Source organism: Oryctolagus cuniculus, chromosome 13 (assembly GCF_051225735.1).
Source record: "Oryctolagus cuniculus isolate XC-2025 breed Fujian yellow rabbit chromosome 13, ASM5122573v1, whole genome shotgun sequence".
In the NCBI taxonomy this organism is placed as follows: Eukaryota; Metazoa; Chordata; class Mammalia; order Lagomorpha; family Leporidae; genus Oryctolagus; species Oryctolagus cuniculus.
This window is the reverse complement of record NC_142879.1, coordinates 78,674,036-78,684,256: the sequence shown is the minus strand read 5'-3', so window position 1 is coordinate 78,684,256 and position 10,221 is coordinate 78,674,036.

Sequence of the window (10,221 nt, the reverse complement as noted above, 5' to 3'; positions counted from 1 at the left end):
GAATTCATGGGGATGTAGCCAGGAACAGTGCTTAGGAGTCAGGAGTGAGTGAGATTGAGGATGTAAAAAGTAAACATGCTTCTACTTGCAAATGTTGACAAAAGTCTTTTTTATATTATTTTCTGCAAATAAAATGTAATATCAATAGCCATCAGGGAAATGTAAATAAAAAACTCAATGAAGTTTTATCTCACCCAAGTTAGAATGGCTATCATCCAAAAATAAATAAAAATAACAAATGCTGGCGAGGATGTGGAGAAAAAAATACCATATACACTGTTGATGAGAATATATACTAGTACAACCATTATGGACGACAGTATGGAGATTATTCAGGAATCTAAAAATAGATCTACCATATGACTCAGCAATTTCACTCCTGAAAATTTACCCAAAGGAATTGAAATCAGTAAATAAAAGATTTATCTGTACCCACGTGTTTATAGCATTTCAAATCACAATAGCTAAGATACAGAAAGGACACATATGTCCAACAACTGATAACTGGATAAAAACTCACAGTATACATATACGATGGAATACTATTCATATATTATGAAAAAGAACAAAATCCTGACTTCTGTAATGAAATGGATGCAATTGGAGACCATTATACGTAATGAAATAAGCCAGTCTCAGAAAGACAAGTATTATATGTTTTCCCTTATTTCTTGTAACTAATATACAAAGTATAAAAAAGTAATGTATAGGAGTGAAATTGGTATTTTGATATTTTACTATTAATTATAGCCCTTGTCTATACTCTTGAGGAAGAGTTATTTTTCTATATACACTGCTTGTTGAATTCTTTATTATCAGAGGGTTAAGCTTGTGATTATAAGGTAAATTGAACGAATGTTATCACAAATAAAAAATAAGAAAGGAGGAAGGTGGAGAGAGGGAGTAAGTGAGGGAGGGAAGGCAGAATAGGAAGTATCATTATGTTCTTAAAATTGTTTATATGAAATACATGAAATTTGTGAAATAAGACCCAATGCTTTAAATGTGTTCTTTTCTTAGAACATTTTTACCAAATATAGAATTACTTTGTATAGGTTTTAGTGATGTAAGGCTAATTAGAAAATCACAACAGAGTCAGTATCTCATTTTAAAGCACTTTGTTAAAAAGTTGAGACAATTTCATGATCAAGACACTAAGAAACACGGTTTTCATGACTTGGGTACACCTTCAGATATTAAGGTGTTTACTTTAACCCTTTTTGTTCCATATTTACCTTTTTTCCTGTCAAATAGGCTTTCCCAAGCCATTTCCTTTAGCTGAGACATATCCTACCAAGATGTGCATCTCATAGCTTTTCTGCAAATGAGTCACCTTTGAATTAATGTAAACTGTGAACTTGAAATGACCTAAGGTATTTTTGGACACTTTTCTGTCTTCACAAATCCCTTATGATCATAGTCTCACCACTTTAATATCATCAATCATCAGTAAACTTCAAATTCAAATCTCGAGCTTAGCATTTTACTTAAACCCTGGGTAGTGTTGTGAAATTTCTACTCAGAATCTCTATGTGTGCCTACAATGTACATCTCACAATATTCTCTATCAAAATTCCATACTCCTCTGGCTATGTTCTCTACTTCACTTTTGCCATCCTTGGCAATTTTTGACTATGCCATTCCTTTTACACAGCTTGGACATTTGAAATCCTTGTTTCGCTTTTATTTTTTAAAAGTCCACATATAATCTTCATGTAAGGCTTGCCTTCCATATTCACCTTCAAAATGTAACCAAAACTTGTTGTCAAGTGTTTATGGCAAAGTCTTAAGTGTGTTGACTTTTGCCTACTAGATGAATAGAATAGGGAATTAAGGACACAGTAATGTTCTATATAAAAGGAAACATTTATGTTGATGATGGACAAAGTAACATTAGAGACAAAATAATATTGATAGAATTGCTTATCTTTAGTGGCAGTGGGAAATCAATAATGGAGAGGTGAAAATTTTCTAATTGACATTTTTCCAATGATCATTGCAAGATCAGATGGAATTGCATTGTTTAATTGAAAATGGACATACTATAACATTATTATAACAAAACAGCAAATAAATGACACAAAAAATGGATGCTTTGACCAACAGGACAGAATAGAATCCTCAGAATTAAATACACACATCTACAAACAATGAATCTTCGACAAAGATTGAAAAACACTTACTTGGGAAATGAGATTCTCTTCCATAATTGGTAATGGGAAAATCTTATTTCAGACCTTTACCTTACACCCGATAGAAAACATAATCCCAATGGGATCAAAGATACAAACGTTAATAGCTGACATTATGAAACAACCTTGAGAAAAGCATCTAAAAACATTCAAAGCTGTTAGGAAATCGTTTTGATTAAAAATCTCAAAAACACAGACAACAGAAACTAATGATATTAGCTAACAGTGTAATTGATAAGAATGCATTAGAAAGGACTATTCATGAGTTCTCACAAACACTCTGTGTAATAACTTCAACTGTCAAATTATTTTTACAGATAACGGCACTGTCTTATACAAGTTGACCTGAAATAAACACTTCTTCCTCTTTGCATGTTCTGATTGTCAAGATGCAACTTTCACTTTGGAACCTTTGCTAAGCTTCTCTTCCTTGCTTTTCCCTTAATCTGACAATAGGTCATGGTAGATACTGCACAGTCAGTGTTTACTGCAGGAGAAATCTTTATGTGTTACTTTTGCTCTTTACAGAAATGGTTTAATACTAGGAAGAAATGTGATGTTAGACCTTTAGCTTCCCACCTGTTTCTAAAGCCACTTTATGCATGAAATTTCCCACCGTTTCTAGGGAAACATATTGACTTCCACAGTTATGTAGGAGAACAGCTAAGGTCTGTTTGATATCTTGCACAGTTCTTGTGTAGCTCTTGTCTCATGTCTAAATATTTCTATACCAAACTTTAAAGACCTTGTTGATAGACAGCAGCTTGGAGGTTCCAAGGATCACTCCATCCCTAGATTAGAGGTTTCTAGTATTTGGTGTCCCCAGAGATTATTTGGAATTGAATGGCTATCAGGAGTGCCTCCAAGGGGTCAATGATAAAAAGAATAATTTGATGGAAAGGAAATCAGGATCATACTAGCCAGTTTTCCAAGGCTGACCTCCTCAATGCATTGTGATTATGGAAAATTTTGCAACTTCTCCTGTGTTGTCTTTTCCGGTTTTATTTTTCTTGCCCTGATTAAAACAGTAATATTATTTTTTTCTAAAATACAGTCACCTCAGGAGAAGAGATGTGGTTTTAGGGGAGCAAGTAGAAAGTGCATTTCACCATTTAAGTTGTTAGCATCAATAACAGAGATGCAAGATCTTCACCAATTAGGAAAAGCAAAACCACAGCCAAACACATAGTAAGATGGTGCAGTTCTCTTAACTATTGTGATTTGTATCTCAAACAGTATAGCGGTTTATTTCTATGTTTCTGTCAGAAGCTGATACTCAATATTTTATGACCCAGAGAAATATTGGAAGAAGTAAACAGCTTGCATTGGGAGATGGCAAATCCTTATAAAGAGAAAAAGTTAGCTCATTATAAATAGTGTCTATTGACCAATTTTTTTGTTTTCCAAGATAAATCATAAAAGAAAAGTACTTCCACATTATCAAGCTATAAAACCACCATTAACAAATCAACATTGATTATTGGTTGACACTATTTTAATTACTATAAAATTTGCTTCTAACTGACAAATAATAACTGGATTTTTCACTAGGTAAAATGTGATGTGTTAGGCTGGCGCTGCGGCTCACTAGGTTAATCCTCCGCCTAGCGGCGCCGGCACACCGGGTTCTAGTCCCGGTCGGGGCGCCGGATTCTGTCCCGGTTGCCCCTCTTCTAGGCCAGCTCTCTGCTGTGGCCAGGGAGTGCAGTGGAGGATGGCCCAAGTGCTTGGGCCCTGCACTCCATGGGAGACCAGGAGAAGCACCTGGCTCCTGCCATCGGATCAGCACGGTGTGCTGGCCACGGCGGCCATTGGAGGGTGAACCAACGGCAAAGGAAGACCTTTCTCTCTGTTTCTCTCTCTCACTGTCCACTCTGCCTGTCAAAAAAAAAAAAAAAATGTGATGTGTTTATATACAACTACATTGCGCAAGATTTGATCATGAAAATTATCATATCTATAGTTCTGCAATTTTTAACAAGAATAAAACGTTTCTACACTTTCAGGGCCCATGGGTTACTTGAGGGAAGCAAAGAGTGAATTGGCTGGTCTGCACTGATATGAAGAGTTTTTTGTAGATTTGCCTCTAGTTTGTGCCTGTGCTGTTGGATATCTGGGTTCAGGAATATGAGGAGGAGCATAACCTGGTTCATCTGAAGGCTATTCATGATGCCAGCCATAGGGTGAGGCCTACACCCACTATTTGCTCCCAGTTGGGAAAACTTATTCACAATTGCACGTCCATGTCTGTGAGGTACTAAATTCACCTTCCCATAAAGTGTGTGTGTTGGGCGAATGACAAATGTGAAAAGATGCAATGGTAAGCTACTTATCCAACAAATGATATAGTATGCATACTATGTATACATAGTATATTTGCATATATTAATACTAATATAAAAGATACTAATATTAAAATTATAATATGTATTGTAAATACTAATATACTAATATATACTAGTAACTACATATACTACTAATAATATATATTAATATCTATAGATATATATTAATATACTAATATTATACATATATATACATGTGAGAATATATATATATATATATATTCTGGCTTCCAGATTAGGCTGATTTTTATATATTAAAGCCTGGTTGGAGCCAGCGCTGTGGCGCAGTGGGTTAATGCCCTGGCCTGAAGTGCCGGCATCCCATATAGGCACTGGTTCGAGTCCCAGCTGCTCCACTTCTGATCCAGCTCTCTGCTATGGCCTGGGAAAGCAGTAGAAGATGGCCCAAGTCTTTGGGCCCCTGCACCCACGTGGGAGACCCAGAAGAAGCTCCAGTCTCCTTCTTCAGATCGGCGCAGCTCTGGCTGTTGTGGACAACTGGGGAGTGAACCATCGGATGGAAGACCTCTTTCTCTCTCTCTCTCTTTCTCTCTGCCTCTCCTCTTTCTGTGTAACTCTGACTTTCAAATAAATAAAAATTTTTTAAAAAGCCTGGTTAAGGGTTAAAGAGTTAATTCTGATGCCAACAGATTAGGGAAGGACTTTAATGCAATGCAGAATCTGAAGTCCAGGCCTTTGGTATGTGATATAACTGCATTAGGTTACTAAGATAGAGCTCAGTTACCATGATCAAATCATGATGATTCCTAAATAAAGACATGTGTACATGGAAGCAGACCATAATTCCTGTCACTCTGCTTCCCATGTAATCCTGTCTCCACACATGTTTTGCCTTCAGATAATGATAAATGGGCTGCCTTGTTTTTTTAAATGTGAAACTCATGCCTGTAAGGCAGAATAAACCTCTGCCCACAAAGTAGTTTATCTTAGGAATTAAAAATAATGAAAAATGTAACTAGAACACCATATACAGGTAAGAACATAGTATATAAAGGATTCAGTAACATCCATGGATTCTATAAAGTCTCAGAATAGTATACCCTCCTTGGAAAACAGTGGACAAATCGATATGGATATATCAGGTCAAAGAAAGAAAAGGAGGGTAATATGTTTTTCTAGGGCAGCAGTTCCCAACCTTTAGAAAAACATCTATACTAGGCAAAGAAAATCAATAAAATGGAACCAAGTTATAATCCCCAATTAAATTTTCTAATGTTTGCATTCTGTTTCACTTTCCAGCAATCTCAGTGGATCCAATGAGCCTTGGAAATGTCTCTGAAAAACTTCAGTTGGATGTTGATCTCTACATTTACTCATTTCTTAATGCCTCTGAAGTTGAGCAATGTGTGTGATCAAAATCATTTTACTACTGATATTAGAATGCCTTTACATTATATGGAAGTAGAATTAAAATTTTTCCTAGCAAGTTGAAAGGATTCTTATATTAGAAAAGAATCCTAAATAATGAATTCATAAGAAGCACTTCCTTTTTTCTTTTCTTTATCTCAGCCTTATAATTGGTATGCCTGATATAGGTCTCATCCTTCTCACTGGAAAGAAACCATGGCTTGGAGAATTGCTAGATCATGATCAGTAACACTTGAGAGTATCTCTGGAAATGTTTTGAATTATGGAGGATTCAACCCTCAGGATGTGGATTTATAGAAAAGGGAGAGATTTAAAATCAAAGGAAGAGTGCAGAGGCAAAGTCCCACCGATGGGGAAAATTGACAACAAACAACACATAACTTTCTGAATGCTTTCAGGTTACAGAATTTGAGACAGGACCTATAAATACATATGTAAATACATGTAAATATATACCACTTCCAGTGGGAATTCTAATTGATGATAGAAATAAACATGGTGCTGTTTGGAAACACATTACACAATGAAAACTAGAATGTTAAAAAAGTTAGATATCCTGTTATTGATATAAACAAGCATATTTAGTATTCCTACTGACACTGGGAATTTTAATTGATAAAAGAAACAAATATGGCAATGTTTGAAAACACATTTGACAATGAAAAATTGTATGAAAAGTGGTAGAGATTCTGTTGTTGACACAGACAAGAGACAGCTGAGGTATGAGGCCTGTAGCCAGTTACAAGGGGCTCAAGTGATCCAAGCCTGACATGCAGAGTTTGACTCAGCCGACATAGCAAACGCAAGCCTGACCTAGAGCAGGGCATGCCTGGAACTAAATGCTTCTATTCAAAATCAAGATAGAAAAACTAAAAACAAAACAAGATGACTTTACAGCTGGAGCTGTGTAAGTCCAAATACTGACTCCCCAGCAAGGAGGTCATCAATGACTAACTGAGAGGTTTGCAAAACTCTGTACAAACTTCTCCTACCCCAAAGGATATAAAGCCCGAACCAATTTTTCCTAAAGGATTCCTATTGAGAAACCCCTCCCACCCTGGAAGCTTTCCCATGCTTCAGTAAAACTTTGCTTTTTTTTTTATTGCTAAATAAACCTTCCTTCCTGTTAAACCCTTTGTGAATCTTATTTGTCTGTGCACCTCAATCTTGTTGTCCATAGCGCACAAACCCAAACAGCAAGAACTACAGGACTCCTGCAACATTATCACTGCTAGTATATCTGTGAATGTAGAAAAAAATTTAACAATAATGTATGTACATAGTCAAAGAAACAGTGGCAAACAACAGGCATTCTTAAAACCTATTAAATACTCTGATGTTATTGTATTTCCTTTTATTATTAATGCACAAAGATCTCCCAATTATATGCGTTTTTCAGACATCGAATTCCTTCTTATAAATTGATATCCTTTGGATTTCAGAATCTAACACACTTTGTTGTGTGTGAAGAGTAGTCAGTAAATAATCAGCAAAATGGAAGTGAAGTTGCTAATATATGGGTGAGTCAATGTACTAAAAAAGGAAGTTTCAATTTATGTTTGACTATTCTAAATGAAGAAAAATGGCATATTGTTTTATTAAGTTGATAAGGTAAGAAAGAGGATTATGTTTAAATTAAGTTAAATTAAGACACCTTAGTTATGAATTCTATCATCACATTGTCCAGTGTGAAGATTATCATGGAGGCAGCATCTCTGATGTTAGTGATTGGATATCCGTTTTCTGGTTAATCCAAGATGCTGTTTACCAATACACACTCAGCTATACCTATGTCCACATAGTAGAAAGCAAAGGCTCTACATTATTATAGTTTTGTGTAAAACAAGAAGCTGTCGCTTTCCCTCAAGATCCTTACCTAACACTGAACTTATTATTTGTATGGTTTGTTTCCTTATGATTCTTTAGGACAAACAGCAGTATGATGAGCAGTGTGAGGACTGGTGGTGAGAAATACTACCATTCCTTTGACATGTCCTTGCACTTTTCAGCTTTTAGGTAAGTAGCAGATAACAGATGTTTCCCAGAAGGTTGTTCTCTCTAACCACTGAAGAAAGAAAACTCACTGCATTGAGTCTGAAAGATGTGACATATATTTCAAAGATGAGAAACAGTTCAGACTCCCTACCATCAGTACAAAGGTGAGGGCTGCAGGAAACTAAGGAAGGAATATCCTTGCAGGAGAACTGACCAAGAGTGTGAGAGGGGAACTACAGTGGAAGAAGGGTCATGAATCATATACAGGGGAGGTTTGGGAGGAGGTAAATGAGTCAATACCTACCTGGGAAATATTGATAAGTAGTCTTTTGATGATTACATTCTGCTGACCAAAGGGAAACTTTGCTGGTATTTGTCCATGAGATGAGGATCAAACTTAGTAAGTTCCTAAGAACCCAGGGAATGGCAGTGATGTGAGGCTGTATGTAGTCAAGAATTTGAAGAAACAATTGACTGATCAGATTTTCCTGAATATCAACTCCATATTTATTTTATTTATTTATGTTATAAATAATTTAGACCATTTATAACTCATCCTTTTAAATAGGTTAAAATAAAACAAGGAAGATTTACGACTAAAAATACTAAAAGTAGTAGCTGTGGACATTTTGCTAGTGAACAAAATGGAAATGATGATGAAAGATCTCTAGTTCTCCTTTCCTATAAAAAAAATTGCAGAGGTGTGGATATGATGTTCCTCATAACTAAATATTGCACAATGTAGTTGTAGATCAAGACTTTACATTTTACTTGGTGAAAAATCCAGTTATTATTTCTCATAAACATATTTTATAGTAATTATAAAAAGTCAACCAATAATCAAGGCTGATTTGTTAATGGTGATTTTATAGCTCGATAAGGTGAAGTACTTTTTCATGATTTATCTGGGAAAAAAATAAAGGTTAATAGGCACTTTATAATACATTAAGTAAGTTTTCTTTATAAAGAATTTGCCATCTCCCAATGCAAGCTGTCTACTTCTTCCATTATTTCTCTAGGTCATAAAACATTGAGTATCAGTTTCTGATAGAAAATTAGAAATAAACTGCTACTGTGATTCTGATGTAAACACAGCAGTTTAGAGAATTGCATCATCATACTATGTGTATGGTTCTGGCCCATTTCATAATTGGTAAAACAGCTAAATCTGTTATTGAGCTGTTATTGAGGCTAACAACTTAAATGGTGAAAAAAAAAATCCCACTTGTTCCCCTAAAGCAACATCTCTTTTACTGAAGTGATTGTATTTTACAAAAAAAATACTGTTTTAATATTAATCAGGGCAAGAAAAATAAATCAGAGAGGGGCCGGGGCCGGGGCTCACTTGGTTAATCCTCTGCCTGCAGCGCCAGCATCCCATATAGGCACTGGGTTCTAGTCCCAGTTGCTCCTCTTCCAGTCCAGCTCTCTGTTGTGGCCCGGGAAGGCAGTGGAGGATGGCCCAAGTGCTTGGGCCCCTGCACCCTCATGGGAGACCAGGAAGAAGCACCTGGCTCCTGGCTTCGGATTGGTGCAGCTCCGGCTATGGCGGCCATTTGGGGAGTGAACCATGGAAGGAAGACCTTTCTCTCTGTCTCTCTCTCTCTCACTGTCTATAACTCTACCTGTCAAATAAATAAAATAAAATAAATATTAAAAAAATAAAAATAAAACCAGAAAAGACAACTCAGGAGATGTTGCAAAATTTTCCATAATCAGAGTGCATTGAGGAGGTCAGCTTTGGAAAACTAACTGGTATGATTCTGATCTCATTTCCATCAAGTTATTTTTTGTATCACTGACCCCTTGGAGGCACTCCTAATCACTGACAATTCCAGATAACCTCTGGGGTCACCAAATACTATAAACTTTCAATCTATGACTGGAGTGATCCTTGCAACCTTCAAGCAGATGGTTAGCAACAAGGTCTTTACAATTTGGTATGGAAATATTGAAACATGAGACAAGGGTTACACAAGAATTGTGCAAGATATCAAACAGACCTTACCTGTTCTCTAACATAACTGTGGAAGTCAATATGTGCCCCTAGAGCAGTGAGAAATTTCACGTATGAAGTGGCTTTAGAAACAAGTAGGAAGCCGGCGCCGCGGCTCACTAGGCTAATCCTCCGCCTAGCGGCGCCGGCACACCGGGTTCTAGTCCCGGTCGGGGCGCCGGATTCTGTCCCGGTTGCCCCTCTTCCAGGCCAGCTCTCTGCTGTGGCCAGGGAGTGCAGTGGAGGATGGCCCAGGTGCTTGGGCCCTGCACCCCATGGGAGACCAGGAAAAGCACCTGGCTCC